The sequence below is a fragment of the Falco biarmicus genome, chromosome 5 (genome assembly GCF_023638135.1).
Source record: "Falco biarmicus isolate bFalBia1 chromosome 5, bFalBia1.pri, whole genome shotgun sequence".
Classification (NCBI taxonomy): domain Eukaryota; kingdom Metazoa; phylum Chordata; class Aves; order Falconiformes; family Falconidae; genus Falco; species Falco biarmicus.
Window position 1 is genome coordinate 20,255,073 of NC_079292.1, and position 17,737 is coordinate 20,272,809.

Genomic DNA, 17,737 nt, shown 5'->3' on the forward strand with positions numbered 1-17,737 from the left:
TGCCTGGGATGAGGCAGCAGCTTGTTCCTGGAGGGGGACATGGCATTGAGCAGAGAGAGCACGTGGGGCCCCGCAGCTGCTGGGCATGGATGCCTGTGCGGCTCAGGGCTCAGTCAGTCCATCGGAGGCACGCCTGACCTCCTTCCAGCCGAGCCCACTCAGACACGCATCCCTGCGCTGCACTGCGGCTGCACGCTGCTGCTGCGCGCATGGAGGCTGCCGAGCGGAGCGGGGGCCAGGGGCATGCCGGGCTGGGTAGGCGTGGGGGGGTCGCAGGGGCACCTCAGGGAGGGCAGTGGGTGTCCCCACTGGGTGCGCAGATGCAGCTGGGCACGGCAGGGTCCCTCTTCCCTGCCGCAGCCATGCCAAGGGTGCTGCGGTGGGGTGACACAGTGCCGTGACCTGGGCCTGTGCTTGCTGGCTCGGCCCTTTGCCCTGCCTCGGCTGGCGGGGGCTACCGGTGTGCCCCAGTGAGTGCCCCGCGCCAGGGCGCCGGCTGCCTGCCCGCCCGCCCGTCCATCCGGCACTGCTGCGGGCAGCGCTGCTGGCGCCCGGCTCTCGGCCTTGCGGCTGGGTTTCCTCCCGGCCCGCGGTGCTCCCACAGGAAGGGAGAATCTCTGCTCCGGCAAGGTGTTTCCTGGCTCCCCAGATAGGATGCAGAGGCACATCCTGACCCCCCGCGGATGCGTGCAGCCCCCAGAGCTCTGCACCCCACAGACCCACTGCAATGCACAGCCTGCCGCAGCCCCCCCATGCGTGCTCATGCAGCCACCTGTGCGTGCATGGGACCCCACGGCCAGACCCTGACCTGGGGCGTCGTGTGCCTTGGGCTGCAGCCTGAGCCCAGCCGTGGCAGGACGTGGGGCGCAGCGGGGCGGCGGCCCGGGGGGGGCAGGGGTGTCCCCTTCCTGGCAGGAAAAGGGCCGAGCTGGCGGCCACGGGTTTCCTGTAGGTTCCAGCTCCGCGGGCGTCAGGAGCCAGAGCAGCCAGTGCAGGAGCACACGGGCCTGCACCAGGTAACGGCACCGAGGCTGGGCCATGAGGGCCCGGCCGCCCCATGCAGTATGGGGCTGGGGCTGCCCTGCTCCCCGCGGCTGGGGCAGCCCGGGAGGGGGCAGCCCGGTACCTCCAGCAGGGCTGGGGCCAGCGGGGCTGTGGGCTCGGTGGGGCCAGACTGGCCACACGGACCCGGGCCGTGGGTCTCGGCTGGGCCGCGGGGCCAGGAACCGGCGCTGTGCCGGGACCCCAAGGCGAGGAGCCCCGTCCTGCCCTCGGGGCGTCCCGCTGGCAGGGCCCGCCCGCCCGGGGTGCGCTGGGGCCACGGCTGCCCCCGCCCGCCGGCTCTCCCCGGGGCTGCCGGGGCAGGGGGGACGCAGAGCCGGCGCCGAGCGCGACCCCGCGGGCCGGGGCGGGCGGGAGGTGCTGGAGGGCACCGGGGAGCGCGGGGGGCGGAGGTGCCGGGGGGGGGGACAGAGGCTCTGGGGGGGCGGAGGGGCCGCGGGGGCGGCGGAGACCCCCGGGGGCGGCGGCCGGCGGCGGGGCCGGAGCAGCCGCCTCTGAAGTTTCCCTCCGCCCGCCCCTTCCCGCGCGCACCGGCTCCCCCGTTGCCATGACAACTCCTTAAACTAACACCCGCTGCCGGCGGCGGGGGCCGAGTTCGCGGAGGATCCGCCGCGCGCGCCGCTCCCCGCCCCGGCCCCGCCGCCCCCCGCCGCCCCGCGCCTCTCCCGCTGCCGGCGGCCGCCGCTGCCCCCGGCCGCGCCGCGGCTATGGTGGCTCGGGCCCCACCGCCCGCCGCCCCCCAGGTAACGAGCGGCCCCGGGGCCGGGCCGGCGGGGCCGGGGCGGGGAGCGCGGTGCGGGGTCAGCCCTGCGCGGGGAAGCGAGCGGCTGCGCTGCCCCGGGCGCCCGTGGAGGGTCCCGCTCCGCCTCCCGGTCCCGGTCCCGCTCCGGGTCGGGGTCCGGGCGCGCAGGTGCGCGTTCGGGCGGAGGGACGGCGGCTCGGTGGGGCAGGGGCGGGAGGGTTCTGCCCGCCGGCGGGGCGGCCCCGAGGCTGGTGCCACGGCCGGGGAAGGCGGCGGCGCCGGGGGGGGGGCGCGCTGCCGTGCGGGGGTGCCCGGAGGGTGGGGTGCGGGGGGAGCGGAGGCGGGGGTGCGGGGCCGTGCAGCCGGGCGCGGGCCGTGGCTTGCAGGGGGGCGTGTGTGCCGGGCATGGGGCTGGGGGTGCGGTGCCTCGTGCTGGGGAGCCGGGGCCGGGGCCTGCGGGGGGCGCCCACCCCGGGAGCCGGGGGCTGTGGCTGGCGGTTTGTGCGTTTTGGGGAGCGGAGCTGCGGCTCCCTTTGGGGTGTACAGGGTGGGTGGCCGTGGCCGTGGCTTGCGGGGGGGTGGCTTGGGGGACAGGGCCCGTGGCTTGCGGGGGGGTGGCTTGGGGGACAGGGGCTGTGGCTTGTGGGGCGATGCCGGCACGTCGGGGCAGGAGCTGCGGCCGGACCTGGGGAGTCGGGGGCTGCGATGTGCTTTGGGGCGTGTGGGCTGAAGCAGGGGCTGCGGCTGCCGTGGGAGTCTATTTTGGGGGGTCAGGGCTGAGACATGCAATGAGCTGAATGTGCTTGGGGGTAGACGCTGTGGTTTGCAGCAACACGTACGTGCTGGGAAGTCAGGGCTGGGGTTTGTGCTTGGGGGTGCGTGCTGGGGAGCAGGAGCCCCGCTTTTTGGTAGCATGCAGGCAGGCAGAGCATGCAGCAGAGGATGGGGACCATGGCACCTATGGTGTGGTCCAGAAACATTTAGTCAGGTAGCACGGGGGCTTCTGGTGAAAGCAGGGCATTGCTTTTGTAAGTTCGTGACGTTGATTTTGTAACTTACCTGTTTGTAGTTCTTGTGTACCTGTGCATAATTGGGTGTATCTACTCTCAGGGTTTTGCACATACCTATGCATGATGCTCAGTGCACCTTTCTTCTGTGCGCTCCGTTGCCTGTCTGTAAGCACAATTTGTGTAGTAGGTCGGCTCCACCCTACCCTGTCATGGATAACAAGCCGTTCTCTGGCCTTGGGGTGTGCTGGACAGTCCTGGGATGGGGTTTGTGTGGTTGTGTTCTTGTGTCTGGGCCTCAGCTTGCAATTTTGCCTGTCCCTGATGTCTTGGGGAACTGCTGGAAAAGTGAGTCTGCTACGCTCCTGCTCTTCCAAAACTGGGTCAAGGAAGCAGGAAACTCCAGAGCTGGATGTGACTGCACAGGTACTGTTACCCATGAGCGCCTGTGGATGCTTGTGTAAATCAGGATGCTAGCACGGAGGGAGTGACGGATTTAAGCAAATGGGATTTACACAGGAACCATACCAGCTGTTTCTTGCCTTGGTATCTGTGGACAGGGATCCTCAAAGCGTTCAGTGATGTAAGGGTTACATCTGTCAGGCATCTGTGAGAAATGTAGTCAAACATGAGGCTAGCTTTGCAGCTGTACCTATAGCAAGGTACGGTGGGAAAATATCTTGCCAAGTTAGCATCCAAGGTGGTCTTTTAGCTGTTTGGTGCTTCTGCCAGAGTCTCGGGTCGTAAGGAGCAGAGCTGAGGACTCGGGCACTGATCTTCTCTTGGTTAGGTCTCCTGGAGGGTGCCTTTGCCCAGGATGTGCAATTGCTCTTGGTCAGTGTCTGCTGGGTGCTTGCTGCGGCCCTCGCAGATGTGGATGCTGCAGGAGAGCCCATGCTCTGAGAGTGGGAGTGGAAGCTGGAGGCCCTGGGACTGCAGTGCATGGTGTGTGCATTGCTTGCGTGCAGGCAGTGAGGCTTGAGGCTCGACATGCCTGGGAACAGTGTGAGGGCAGGGATGGCTCCCACCTGGGGCCTGGTCAGGTCTTCCCCTCCCCCCCCCAACTTTATAAACTTCAGTAAAAACTTCTGTTGTCACTCTGTCTTAATAGTGACATGTGGGTAATGGAGACAACACATCATAAGTTTCCATAATTTCTTTTTATGCTAGCACTTAAATGCATTACAAAGTTCTTGCACTTTTTGCACCTGCACAGTAGCCCTCTGTGTGGAGATCTTGCTGATGATGCCAAACTTTTAAGGTATGTGGCATAAGGGGCTGAGCGCAAAAAAGGGCACAAAGGAGAATATTACACGGTCGTTTTTTTGGATAATAACCGGGGGTGGGGGTGGGGTGTTGGTGTTGTTATACAGCGTGTAACACCTAAATATTCATGTAATGCCTAAGTATTCTTAATATTGTTAGTATTATGATATGAATAATGCATATCTGTACTGTTTGTGGTTTGTATGGCATTGTCTTAAACCAGTGTTGTGTTCTGGAGGTGCACACAAACAGACACACAAGCAGCCCACTACAGAATATTCTGTTGAGATTTCCATCAGCTAAAAATTCTTACTGCTGCCTCCGCACAGGAGTGCTAAGTGCATACGCAAATGGTGAGACATATTATATGCAAGTGGTGAGGAGCAGAGTACGGGGCTATGGGGCGCATGTGGGGAGCAAGGGTGACAGGCTGGGCTCCCCTCCCCGTCTTGCAGAGCATGGCAAAGTGCTTGGGGAGCTGGGGCATCCCGATGGGGTGAGGCTCCTCGATGGAGGCACCGCAGGAACCCAGGGGTGATGGCAAGCTGGTCCTGCCCTGGAGCATGGCACCCAGCGCGTGGCTGCAGTGGGGCTTTGCAGAGCTGGACCAGAGGCTGGCAATGGTGTTTGGGGTAGAGCTGAGCTCTCCTGTGAGAGCTGGGGCAAGAGCGTGCATGTGGTGGGGCTGTGGGAGAGGAGCTGCTCCCGGCAGGGGCCTTTGGGACCGAGGAGTATTCCAGGGACAGGCCACAGCTGGGAGGTCACTTTGGGAGGGCCAGCGTGCCTGGCATCGTTCCTGGCTCCTGCCCCACTCTCCCTTTGTGCAGGAGATGAGGAGGAGCTGCAAGGAATGCTGGAGAAGCTGAGGTGAGCAGAGCTGCGGTTCAGGGAAAGGGCCCCCTAGCCTGGGAGGTGGGATCTGGTGGTCCAGCTCTGCCCTTGGCACCAGGGACACATGGAGCAGGATCTGTGGGGTGCAGCAGGGGCTCGGAAGCCCTGTGGGGCTGGCAGTGCCGTGGGGCAAGAATCCCTTCTGCTATGGCAGACCTGGAGCAGGGGGAGGCCGTGCAGCTAAAACGAGTACAAAGAGTAAATTGCCATCCCACTCCTAAATGCAGCTGAGCTGCTGTAGCTGTGACAACAGGCAAGAGCTCTGGTTCATGAGTGTCTTGGCTCCTGTTGGCAGCGTGGGAAGGGGAGGCAGCACTGGCTTTGTGGAAGTCCCTCAAGGATCAGCCCAAACTTTCAGGGAATGGCGTGCCTGTGCCACTACCGGTGGTCAGGCCGCCCATCTTGGTATGGGGAGTAGAACAAATGGGGACTTTCGTAACCGGAGAAGCAGGTCGATCAGGAGACTCTTCTATCATTAAATATTGAAAGATCTTCTCCGGCGGCAGCGTGTTCTCCCCTCTCTGACAGCAGCTCTGTGAGTTTGCGATTCTGGATGTTGCATGGATTCTGCTGCGCCTGCACGGGTGGCGTTGGGTGGGAGCGGGGCTGTGCAGAGCCTGGTGCAGGGGGGCTATCGGTGCCAGCTTCTCACCGCAGTGAGCTCCTCCCCAAGTGGAACCAAGCCCCCAGGACATGTGCGGGATGTGTGCCACACAAACAGCCTCCTACAGCCTCCACTTGCCACAAGCCCTCCCTGGCGGGGCCCAGCGGCTGTGCTCCAGCCCAGCCCCTGGTTTGAGGGGCTGCTCATCTGGAAGGAGCTAGTTCTTTGGGTTGCTCTTTCATGCCAAAGTGGATGACTTTGCAAGCTCTAGAACAACAGAGAGACCTCAGTGGGCAGGGGTGGGTTTGGTGGTTGGCTGGGCCTTTTTTGCACTGAGAAACCTGAGGCTGTAATCTGGTTCAGGGCTGTGCTTCTCCCCAGGACAGAACCGATGGGTCCTGGGCTGTGTCCCACCTCCCTGCAGCCGCTCCCCACCTTGAGGACTGCGGGGCTCCCTCCCCCCGGAGTGGCTGGCATTCCTGGCTTCTTTAAGAGGTGGTTTGGACTTCCAGGCCTGGATTCTTCTGCTTTTTATAGACATCCTCAGGGGAGTGAAAAGAATGGCAGGAAATGCAGTGGCCCCGTAAGTGCTCAGCCCTGGACGCTATTGTTCAGCACTGGCGGAAGCTGGCCACAGGCAGGGCTGCCTGGGGGACCTTCCCCTGCCTGGAGAAGGCTTAGCAGAGGCTCAGCTATGTCCTTACAGCGTGATGTAATGTTTCCTGGCCTTGGTGGAAAAGAACTACAGCTCCCAGCGTGCGTGGGGATACAGGACATCACGTGCTGGGGCTTGGGGATTGCAGCCTGTACCCCTTCCTTGATGTCTCCTGCTCCTCTGCAGGGTCACAGGTCCCTGGAGCTGTGACAGGAGCCTGCTGGGACGCTGATGGCCATACTCGAGCTCCCCTGACTGCTTGCTCGCCTCCAGCCTGGGTCCCACAGGCCCATGAGGGCCATGTGGAGCAGCTGTGCCTGACGGGGCTGTGCCAGGCAGTGCCAGGCTACAGTGGCAACTTGCCTGCGGCGTGGCCAGGCCAGTGGCTGAGCTTGGTCTCGCACAGAGTTGTGCAGTGGTGTCTGCCTGTGGCACCATGGCCCTTGGCCTGGGTTTGTGGCTGCTCTGTTGCTGGAGAAGCTTTGCATTTCTTGTCTGGAGCAATTGGAATAGATCCCTTGATGATGCTTGTGAGAGGGACCAAGTGGCATTGTCCCTTTGTGGGGTCAGGGCCATGGGACATCTCAGGAGGCAGAAAGAGTCACATCCCCTGTGTATGAACCCTGATCACAGGCATCTGTGTGTGTGTCCCATCTGCCATTCATAACCCCATGGCCGTGTCTCTGTGCAGAGAGGCATTCCAACAGCCCTCCTGAGAGAGGAGTCTCCAGATGCTTCCCAGCTCCCAGTTCTGTCTTGGGGACAGTTTTACCTCCACTGAGTTGTCATTTCTGATTATGTCATGTTGTTAGGCTGCTGGGGACCAGCTGCTGTGGTTACTGTGAGTCTGCAGTCCTTGCCTCTTATCCTGGAAAGGGAAGAAGCTGAATGAAAAGCAGGGAATCTGGACATTTGAGATAAAAGAATCAGACTTGGACAAACGAAAGGCAGAATTGCCATTCACGAGCAAGAGGAATAGCAGCCTTCCTGGAGTTCTCCCTGCTAGTCTGAACAAGGCCCCTCTGGCTCCACAGACATCAGGATCCTCAGGGACTGTGAAGGCTAGGATCCTGGCAGTGTGCAAGCTGCAGTCTAAATACATCGCAGATCATCTGCATAATTTATTCTTCTGTGAAGAGTTTAATTTATCAGGTCCAATAATAAACTCATAAATCTCCTTTGCCTGTTATCAGGGTTGGGAGAAGATGCTCATATTATAAGCATCTAATTTATCTCCTGAGCTGCTGCTTGTGCAGATCAGTGCCTTTGACATTACTGGATGTATATTCCCATGGTCGATGTTCCACTGGGCTCGCATCACCTGAGGATGGAAAAGATGGTGCTCGAGAGGCCCAGCTCAGGAGAAGCCCAGGAGGTGCTGGCCCAAATCTGCTCTGGAGGTCAGGGTGGGATGGACACGGTGCGAATGAGAGCCAGGAGGAAGAGCCATCCTGCTGGAGACTGAGCAGGGCCAGTGCTGGGAGCCACTCTGCAGGTCGGAGCCACTCTGCAGGTCAGAGCCACCCTTTGGGACCATCTCACTGCCCTGGCCCGCTGCTGGCACTGCCCCAGGGTGTTGGGGACCGGCTGCCTGTGCCAAGGGGTGATCCTGCTGGCTGTCAGCAGGCGTCAGTGGAGCCTGTGGCAGGGGGCTGCGCAGCACCCCCCCAGATTGCTACCGCTGGTAACTTTGGTTGCTATCCTTACCCACAGAAACCTCTAGATCTGGCTGGGGACTTGCACCATTCTGGGCCTCAAGGGTTTCCTGTGGCGGTGAGCTGTACCATCTAGTTATGGATGATGTGAAGAAGTATTTCCTTTTCTTCGTGTGAGATCCCACGACATTATTTGCTGCCCTCATGTTGTGAGATGAAAAGAACAGAAGCGTCGTCTCCTTTCTGCAGACTGTTCAGGATGTTACAGCCTTTTATCTGTGTCCCTTCTTATTTGCTTCCTTCTAAGGAAGCAATCTCCACTTTTTCCTTTCTCTTCTTATGACAGTTTTTCTTGCTCCTTGATCATCCTTGCCTCCTGTTTCTGAGTCCCCTTGGTTTTGCATTTTCCCGGGGAGCCCTGGTACCTAGTCCTGCACCCGTTCAATGCATGGGGCTCTGCCCAGGATGACAGCTGTGCAGGCACTTATTCCCCACGTGCTCCGTCGCCTGTTTTGCTCCTGGTGCTGCCTGTGCTGCCTCAGCCCGTACCCGGTGGGACAGTGGTAAGGTGCTTGGGTGCATTGAGACAAGATGCCCTCAGGGACTTGCAGCTCGGCTTCCTGGGGTTGTGCCACGGCTGTGCCAGCAGCCGTCACAACCTGGGGCCTTGGTGTGTATCTGGGGAAGGCTCCCATGCTCCGGATGACTGCTGCGTGTGTGTGGTTTGGTTAGCTGTCCATCTGATGCCCATGCGGGGACCCAGAGGGTGTGGAGCCAGGCCACTAGGCATGATGGGGTGTTTGGATTATGCCGCCTTTGGTGACATGTACCTGTAGCCATGCTGTATAGCTCCAGCCCAAACTTACCACGTCCCTGGGCTGAGGCTGCCTGGAGGTGGTGGGGTGAACTGGGAGCATGAGCTGCCAGAGACACCTTTGGTGGACAGGTAGTTCCCACTCCACGGCACCACACAACCCACCCCTCTTATCCGAGTCTCCTAATTGCAGCAAACAAGTCTCCTGGCACCACTCACAGTGGTGAGGTCGGAGGGCTGGGGATGGTCTCTGTCCTTGCCTGGCTTTGGACCACACTTTGCGCTGCAGTGAGGGGTTTTGGATGGTGCAAGGGTGGGAGGGAGGCTGTGTAGGTGTCCCAGCCTGTGCCACCCTGTGCCCAGGGGTGTTATTCCTCAGCCCTAAGCCCTGCAAAGCTGTGCTCATCGAGGTTTGCAGTCCCTGCAGGCACAGCAGTCACCTGCCCCACTGCCTGCCCTGCTCAGTCTTGGCATTCCCAGCGCTAAGGGACAGGAGAGAGACTCAGTTCAGTACAGTCACTAACTGTCCAAGCAGGATGCACACATGCCTATTTTGTTTAGCTCCTACATAAACTGATGTGGTAGGTTTCCTCTGTTTTCATGGCGCAGGTGTCCTGTGAGCTTTTCTCAGGAGAGGAGTCAATGGGGCACTGGCAGCTGTGTCCGGAGCATCGTGCTACAGCCCCGCTGGGACCTCAACAGCGTCATTTTACAGAGGCACACAATAGCTGCTAAGTTTTCCAGGTGCATCGTAGTGTCTGTGACCCGTCTGCCGCTTGGAGGCTGCAGTATATCTCATAAAATGTTTAAAGCCTGGTGGTACCCCAGCGTCCCACATGGCACATCGCGAGCTCTCTGCAAAAATGGGATCCTTGCTGTGGCCCCTTCCCCCCACAGCACCTTGCACTTGCTGACACCAGCTGCAGCACAACAGGCGTGCTCCAAGAAATCCCAAGTCATACATTTTTAATTTTCTACAACAGAGCAGCCATTTCAGCCACTCACCCAGAAAGGATCTTTAATGAGAAGCGAAGGGAGAGAGCATGCACATTTCCAGCACATAAAAGAGCAGAGGCATTATGGATATACTTTTCTCCTGGCTGCCCATAGCTGTTCCTGAATTTAGCCTGGGGCACTTGCTGTGTGTCTTCTGGAGGTGGGCTTGGCTCCTGGTCCCCTGTTGCTCGTCCAGAACAAGAGGGACGACCCTGTGAAGGAACTGACTCTCAGCATTACCAGCATTTCAGCTCTCTGCTCTCAGGCTGTGTCCCACCCAGGACTCTGCCTGGGAGTGGATGAGCCAGGGTGGGAGAGGTGCTCAAGGACCCTTGCCCACACAGGGCAGCTGTGTCCACCGCCTCTGGCACTCGAGCCCCGGCTGTTCCTTCGGGAAGCTGCGTTATGCTCGCACATGGTTTTGCTGAGCTGTGTCACAGGCCCCCCAAAGGTGGGGGGCTGCCAGTTCTCCAGCCCTCCTGGGCAACGGGCAGAGCCCCTGTGGTCCTCCTTAGGAGGGGCAGCAGATGTGCCTGGCCACAGGGTGAAGATGGGCTCGCACGGGCAGGAGGGCTCAGGATGCATGCTTCTGCTTGCGGAGGGAGGCCAGGGATGCTTTGCTGCGGCAGGGCGGCAGGTGTGGGTGCAAGCCGTAGGTGACCTTGCCTCTCCCCGAGGTGTCCTGTAGAAGGTTTGCTCTGGGAATGCTCTTGTTCCCAGTCCTGTGGGTTCCACATCTCCCTGCTGTCTTGAGGCTGAACCTGCTGCCTACATGGGTACAGCGTGCCTGGGGGCCGTGCATGCAGTGCACTGCAATGATGCTGTCCTTGCTCTCTGTTCTTCACAGGTTGATGAAGAGGGAGTGCTGTGACCCTGTGCCCGTGACAGTCATTTCAGGTAAGCGCTGTTCTGTCCCTCCCTGTCTGCCTTCAGAAACCCTGGGCATCCTGACGGGAGGTGGTGGTGGTGAGGGCCCTGCAGCCTTGTCCCAGGAGGGGATAGCCTGGCTGGGGCGGCGGGGACAGAGACCTGGCTGTGGGGCTCAGGGGTGGCTGCACGGATTGCTGAGGGCAGAAAGAGGACTTGTGAGGGCTGGCAAAGGATGGCAGAGCTCAGGCTGGAGGGGACAGGATGCGTTCAGGCAGGCTGCAAGCGATGCAAAAGCAGTTATGAGTCAGGGGTAGGTCATTACTACATGACATGCTTTGTGGAGGCATAAAGGGGAAAGGTCCCGGGGAACACTGGCTAACCAGGTCTGCCTGAGCTGGGAGCCAGGGTGCCCCCTCTGATGGGATCCTCCAGGCTCATCCAGCTGAGGTCCAGGATCTCTGTCTGGGACAAGTACCACTGGTCTCGGAGGACAGGAGTGTTCCTGGACACCACTGGTGTGGGTGCTTCTTCCAGCCCTGGCTGCTTGGATGCTGCCTCATGCAATGGGGCTTTTTCCTACCCTGCCTGAGGGCACCAGACCCTTTGCAAGTGCTGCCTGTCTCCAGCACTGGTGTGGCTGGTGGTCTTGTCACCCTGCAGCTGTGTTCACAGGCTGGGTGCTGCATGCAGGCGGCTCTACAGACCAGGGCAAGGTCTTGATAGGAGCTGGGTGCAAATGTGCAGCGTGTTGAAATGCATTTTCTTTGGCCACATTGAGTCATTTAGGCTTTTGGTGCTGCTTCTGTGGCTGCTATCAGGCTGGCCTGAGGGGAGTTGCAGTGCCATGGTGCGAGGTCAGTCAGCACTGTACGTACACAGTGAACCTGCAACACCATTGCTGGCAAGTGCCAGACCTCATGTCCCACAACGGGAAGCAAAGCAATGGTGGGTGCCCCGGCCCTAGAATGCCAGGCCAAGGGCATAGGCGGCACATGCTTCCTCCTAGAGCACCGAATGGACGCAGGCAGGGGAGGGATGCAGCTGCTGCTTGCTGTAACTGTAGTAGGGCCAGAGCCTGGCACCGAGGGAGAGAAGGGCAGCCAGTTATGCTGGGAACAGGGAAGCAGGAGGGACAGCACGGGAGAGGGGAACAGGGAAGCTAGCTGCCCGCAGCTGCTTGGAGAAGCAGCTTGAGGAGAGATGTCCCATGCGAGTAGGAGGTGGAAAATGACAAACGTCTGCCCATGATCTGGGGCTGCTCTGTCCCCTACCTGCCTTACGTTCTTTGCTTGGTGGTAGGTCCAGTCTCTTAACCTGAGTTGTACACTGCCCTGGCCTCTGCATGCTCCTCTGAACAGCCTTCTCTCTTCGTTCTCCACAGGGGTTTCTTGGCACCCAGCAAGGACCCCTGCCCCTACGTGGCACAGTACCAGCTGGTTCCTGCCAGTGGAGGGTCTGGCTGACACTGTTCCTGTGTGCACACCTGGAGCATGTCCCCAAGAGTGTGTTCCCACCTACTCGCCATGCACCAGTGCAGCCAGTGCTGGAGCTTGCTGGGGAGCAGGACTCCAGCTTCTGCCCCTGTCCCCAGGCTGTGACCTGCCAACCGCATTCACTGCAGACGTTTGCCATGTCCCACCCCAGGGCAGGGACGAGCTGAGAAGCAAGGGATCCCCGTGCACATGCACACCATATGGACACCTCTGTGGGGCTGGGGCTAGGGCTCAGGAAGCCCCAGCTTCACCCAGCCCCTTTTTCCCTGTGCACTAGGCAGGCTGAGCTGTGGCGTGCAGCAAGCACTGTGTGTCAAGCTTCTAAGTGAAGGCTTGCAAACCAGAGGATGAAACAAAGGAAACACGAAATGCTAATCACAAGAATAGTGGGTGCTTCTTCTGGCTTCAGCGGGCTCTTTTCACATCCTGCAGCTTCATTCCAGCACCCCTGAAACACGTTGCCACTTCACCTTGTAAATCCTCCAGATAATTCAGGCTGCCCGTGCAGGGCTGGCAGTGCTGCGTGGGCTGAGCCACGTGGGCTGTGCTGCGTGTTTCCGTGCAGGGGCTGGCTGTGCTGCATGGGCTGCGCTGCGTGGGCTGTGCTGCGTGTTTCCGTACAGGGGAGTTGCTGTGCCGTGCGGTGCCGTGCAGAGCTGTGCCTTGCTGTGCCAGGCGGTTCAGGGCTGGAGAGCTGCTGCGCTGCGAGGGGTGCCTCCCTGCAGGGCTGTGGGGCTGCACCCCTTGTCTGAGCACCAACCGCCAGTGCAGGGCAGGTGCGGTCTTGGAATACGTGCGGTGGGGATGAATTGTGTTTGTACTGAGATGTGGGCATTTATCCAAGCTGTTCTGCTGGCTTGTGTGTTCAGTGAAGTCAGTCCTGCCTGGTCCCAGAGCACATCCCTGACTTGCAGGGTCCAAATCTGATTGCTGTGGCAGCATCGTTTCTGAACACTTGCAGCAGATCACAGAAGATGATACTGACCTGGTCTTCCTCATTCTGCGGCAGAACAGCAAATCTCGTTGGGAGCAGGGCCCTGCAGAGCTGGGCTTGGCAAAGGCAATCCCTGTGGTGGGGCTTTGTTCCTAGGCTTGAAGGGGAAGGACCATCTTTCCCTGCTACAACAGGAGCCCATGTCTGTGGGACACTGTGGCTCAGCATCTCAGTGTCTGAGGGAGGCTGTGGCTGAGCCAGGAGCCTGGCTCAGTCCTGCCCTGCTCCGTCCCCGCTGTGGCTGCCCAGCCAGAGGCTGCCTGGAACCTCTTCCCCCAACTTCTGCCGGTGCAGCAGCTCTGCCCTGTGCTGCCTCCACAGGGTGGGATGGGGCTGGTGGCTGGGCAGGGGTGCAGGGAGGGCAGGGATGCCAGAGAGGCGATTAGCATCCCAGTCCCAGACAAACAGATGGAGGCAGCGTTATCCTATTACCTAAGGGCTAAGCGGGAGAAGCTGGGTGGTGTTGAGGCTGGCTGATCTGTGGGCACTCTGGGCTCCTGCAGCGGCAGGATGTTTTTCTGGGGTGGCAGGCACCCCGACACTAGCTCTGGATAGTGTCGACACCTGGACAGCACTGAGTCCCTGGGAACAGGTGAGATATATGCTCCTAGGCACGGGTCAGCACTGGCAGCCCTGGCCCCTGCTCTCTGCTGCTGGGGCCCAGAGCTTTGGCAGGGAAGCCAGGGGTTGCCTCACAGCAACTGCAAGGTTGGGGTGCTGGGGTGGTGCAGGGGCTGTGCTGGGCAGGGCCAAGGTCACTGCAGGTGAGGCTGAGTGAGGGGATGGTGATGGGACCTTGCTGTCAGCGATGATGAGGGAGTGGTACGTCCTGGCAGCAGCAGGGCTCTCCATGTCGCTTTGCAGATTGTGTAATTCCTGGAGGTCCTCAGGTTTCCTGCTTCTTGCTGTGTGTTCTTAAAATGAAGCTGGGAAGTTGGAGGAATGGTGCCGGATTGCAACAAGCACCAGGCAGTCCTCAAGTCTGTGCAGCCCTACAGCTGTGCAGGATGGCAAGCTGGGTCCGCCTGGGCCACGGCGTCGCCCACACATCGAGGGGCTGGATGTTTACCTGGCTGTGCTGCCACAGGTCTGCCCACCGTGCAGGGACACGGAGAAGCTTGCTAAGAAGAGAGTGGGAGGTGTGGGAACCTGATGCTTGGATTTACTTATCCTTGGGTTGTACCACCTTCCTGGGCTGTGATTACCTGCAGCTGTGGCCCAGCAGTGGTGTGGGGAGATGGAGGGAGCAGATGTGCTTTCTGCCAGCCTGTCTGCAGTGGGGCAGGCTCCAGAGTCTTGTTCCTCCTGGCTGTGTCCAACCCAGGCGTGCTCCTCTCCTGCACTGATGGGCTGGGAGTGTGTGTGTGTGTGGGGGGGTGTTGGGTGGGGGGTGATTGTTTTTATGCTCTGGCTCCGTGAGGAGCTGATGGGTGTTCAGTGACTTGTGGGACAGCAGGAGATGCCAGTCCATCCGGTGCACACCTCTGGGCCAGGCTGGTCTATAGGACTCTGGCAGGGTCTGACTCCCTTCTCTGGTCTTGGTGGTGATTTCCAGCTGCTCTCATGGTATCGTGGATGGTGCAGTGCTGCCAGCGAGAAGAGTTCTGTCCCTGGCCCTGCTGGTCCCACCCGGCAGTGTGACCAGCTGACTGGGCAGGCAGCAGGCTGCAGTGTGGGTGCAGGATCAGGGGACCCCAACCTGGGGGTACACAGGGCCTTGCACGTGCTGCATGAGAGCGTGTAGCTGTGGTTACCAAGGTGACTGTGTTAAGTGATGTTCCTATGGCTACGCACTGCTTGAGCTCAGAGTTACTGAGGGGGAGTGTGTGAAGCCCCCAGGATCCCCGTGCCTCCCGGTGAGGCTGTTCTCATTGCAAGCATCCCCTGGCTCCTGCTCTGGAGACACCTGTCCAGGGTGGGAGAGGCTGCTTGGGCAGCTCTCGGTGCTGAGCTGCCCCACGGGCTGTGGGCTTTGCTGGGCTCTGCAGACCCCAGGGACCCGGGGCTGGCTGGACACTGTCCCTGCTTGGGTCTCCGTGCCCAGCAAAGAAGGACCTGCGGTTTGCAGACACCTCTTTTGGGACAGGCTTGGGGCAGGTCCTGTGTGGCTATATCGGGGGTTCTGGGGACACACTCCCCACTAGAGCAGCAGTCACCAGGAGCCCTGCGTTAGTGGTGCCAGCTCTGGTGAGGTGCCCTCATGGCACCCAGAGCCCATGGGTCCCAGCTGCGTCGCAGGGGAATAGGTCCTGCAAGCTTCAAAGCCTTTAGCCACCTCTGCCTTTCCCCAGGCTCTGTTCATCCCTTCAGCCAGGTGTGCCCTGAGGTGAGGTCCTTGCGGCAACAGGCTGGGGTGCTGTGCAGTCCGTGGGGCTGACTCCAAGTATGTGCTGCACAGCGAAGGGTGAGGGCAGCCTGGAAAGAAGCACTGTGGTCGCTGATGCTTTGCCAGGAGCCAGGACAGATACAGGAGGGGGCTGTGGGGCAGGAAGCAACGGGGACTTGCCTTGTCTGTGATGGAGAAGAGATTGGGGAGAGCTGAGACATGGGTCAGTCAGAGAGGGAAAGGGCATGTCTGGAAGTGGTTCTCCACTCTGGATTCGTACTGGAGTGAGCCCAGGCTGGGAGGCTCGAGGGACTGTCCCCATGTAGGCAGTGTCCCGGTGGTGCTAACCGTGGCTAGGGCAGCCACTTTCATCTTGCTGCTGCTGTGGGATCCTGGAGCCCCACGCGGAGATGTTCTCCCTTGGGGCAATCAAGGATTCAGAGAGCCCAAGGAATGAAGCTGGGATGCTACAAACACCAAATTGCCTGAGAGTTAGCTGTTTCTGTGCAAGACCAGGAGCTGACTGGTGGGGAAGCAGCCAGAGTGCAAGCAACAGACCCTGGGAAGGTGTCTGTGTGACAGAAACCTGGATTTGAGAGGCCACATGTCCATACGTGTACATGGCCAGGGCTGTGTGTGCAGTCTGATAGGGCTGGGTTACAGACTTTACACCCCAGCCCCTCATTCCTGCTCTTGTGTCACTGTTTGTTGCCTCTTCTGCTTCAGAGGAACAGCTAGAGCTGTGAGCTGCTCCTGCTAAAAGCCATCAGGACAAAACAGGCTTGATTTTAACCTGGGCCAGCTCCCTGGGCTGGTTGGCAGCATGGGTGGGCTGCCTGTGTGTCTGTGCATCCAGCCCAGGGGTGGAAGTGAGTGTGCAGGGATGGGGGTAAGGACCAAATTACTGTGTCCCAGCATTGCCACTGAAACGCCTGTGGGGTCCAGCCTCAGCACGCCCATGCTGTCCTGTCCACCAGACCACTGTCCTACCTGCCCAGCTTGCCAAAGGAAGGGGCACATGACCAGGCAACAGGCAGGGCTGAGCCTGGCAGTGGCTGTGTTGCCTCAAGCCACTCTCAGGGCTGTGTGGCCAGTGCCCGGCTAACACTGTACCCTGTGTGGGGACCGCAGGGACAGAGAGAGGGTTTGCTGGCCTGTGCTCCTTCTGCCTGGCTGGGACCAGCCCATGGGTGCTGCTCCTCCAGCACAGTGCCTGGGGGGCCTGGCTGGGGCTGTCAGCTCCTGCTCTGCCCCGCACAGGCTGGCGGGGAGCTCTGCTGCCCATCAGGCCACCTCTGAGGGGTCTGGCTCCTTCCCGCAATGGGGGCAGTCCTGTGTCCCCCCCGGTGTGATAGGGCGGGTGGTGCAGATGTGTCCTGGAGGTGGGCAGCCAGGAGCATGTGCAGGGCTGTGACCTGCGGGAAGCGTAAGTGTTTTGGGCCAGGGACTGGCACTTTCTGCCCTGTTGACCCGAAGAGTTGTTTTGAGCTGGGACAGTGGCAGGAGTGAGGAGAAGGCTTTTGCTTTGGCCAAGTGGGGCTGCCCAGGACAAGGCCAGTGGGGAATCGTCTCCTGTGGTTTCTGGTGCTGCACCTGCTGGCGGCCACGCACTGGGTTCCTTTCCTGCAGCAGATGCAGACAGGCAGTGGGGGGCTGCGGGACTGCAGGACAGCTATTAAGGTCAACTCCCAGGAATCCCTGTGCCGAAGACTATTGCCCCAGAACTCTGCAGACAGGTTGCCCTACAAACCGCTGCAGCTGCCTCCAGATGTGCATGTGCGGAGGGGGTTCAGGAATGCCACCACCTCCTTGCTGGATGCTCAGAGACACAGATGAGTCCCCGTGTTCCTGGGCCTGCGCTCTGTGGGCACAGGGTGCTGCTCTCTATCCCGTTGTCCGTCGCTGTGGTCAGCACCACTCTGCTGTCACCCTGGGAAAGCCGAGCGCTGGCACAGCGGGCTTGCTCCCAAGAGCGGTGTGTTGCAGGACTTGCCCTTTAATCATCTGCACATCCCTGGTGACCCAGTAACCCTGGCAAATGGGGAGAGGGAAAATCAATTGGCAGGAGAATTACCCATCGGGCGCTGTAGGACACTGCGGCCACACGCAGGCTGATCAATGAGTGCTGCTCCCTCTCCCTCTCCTCATTAGCTCTGTGCATCCTGGCACTCTGTCTGGGGCCACCGTGAGCACAGTCCTGCGGCTGCCCCTGCCCCTGCCTGCACGGGTTGGTTCTGGAAGACATGGGCAGTGGTGGCAAAGGACAAGGTTGGGCTGGTACAGACTGCTTTGTGCTACCTGTCACGTGGGGCTGGGACAGAGCCATGGCAAACAGCAGGGCCGACTGACCTGCTTGTGCCCA

The 17,737-nt window shown here is 60.3% G+C and overlaps 1 protein-coding gene across 11 annotated transcripts in view; it reads left to right on the forward strand.

Annotated features, from left to right (window-relative positions):
* Positions 1 to 968: 968 nt before the first annotated feature.
* Positions 969 to 17,737, forward strand: part of SHANK3 (SH3 and multiple ankyrin repeat domains 3) — a 375,700-nt gene continuing 358,931 nt past the window's right edge. For 9 of the 11 annotated variants that reach the window (XR_008821984.1, XM_056339563.1, XM_056339567.1 and 6 more), the window contains exons 1-2: positions 969 to 1,016; positions 10,540 to 10,589. The gene's annotated coding sequence lies outside the window, so the exon portion shown is untranslated. Of the gene's footprint in view, positions 1,017 to 1,744; positions 1,806 to 10,539; positions 10,590 to 12,877; positions 13,642 to 17,737 lie in introns of those variants that run through there. The other 2 variants (XM_056339564.1, XM_056339565.1) reach the window with 2 other exon arrangements.